The 543-nt window shown below is 35.0% G+C and overlaps 1 protein-coding gene across 1 annotated transcript in view; it reads left to right on the forward strand.

The window, feature by feature from the left end:
- The window catches only part of ptprc (protein tyrosine phosphatase receptor type C), a 14,513-nt gene that overhangs the window by 2,212 nt on the left and 11,758 nt on the right, over positions 1-543 (forward strand). The window lies entirely within an intron of this gene.

Raw genomic sequence — 543 nt, forward strand, 5'->3', positions numbered from 1 at the left:
TAGCATAGCAATAGTATACCTTAGTATAGTATAATACAACATAGTACAGTATAGTACATTATACTATACTATACTATAGTATAGTATAGTATAGTATAGTATAGCTGATACCATGTTATACTATACTATATTGAGTACAGTTTAGTAATGCCTAGCATAGTAAACTATAGTACGGAATATTATAGTATAGATTAGTATAGAATAGTAAAGTATACCATATAATATCATAGTATAGTACAGTATAGTGTAATATAATGTTTTGTTTTTACTCTTTTCTAATTTCCTTTAAATGCATCCTCCGATCTCCGCACCTGCAGCCTTTATGATGTTGTAGGAACTAATATTGTGATACTGTGTTTGCCCTGATTTATTTTTTTTCTTGGAACACAGATGTTTCATCCAGCTCACCTCCACGCACCACAATCAATTCCATACCTTCAGTAAACAACAAATCTGTCACCTCCTCACCTCCACACACCATGGCAGAAACTACTGCCATGACGTCAGGCACCCAAGCAACCGCCCTCAAACCTCCACTCGCCT

This window comes from Seriola lalandi, unplaced genomic scaffold (genome assembly GCF_002814215.2).
Source record: "Seriola lalandi dorsalis isolate HSWRI2012SDOR001 ecotype SW California unplaced genomic scaffold, Sedor1 jcf7180002054293, whole genome shotgun sequence".
In the NCBI taxonomy this organism is placed as follows: Eukaryota; Metazoa; Chordata; class Actinopteri; order Carangiformes; family Carangidae; genus Seriola; species Seriola lalandi.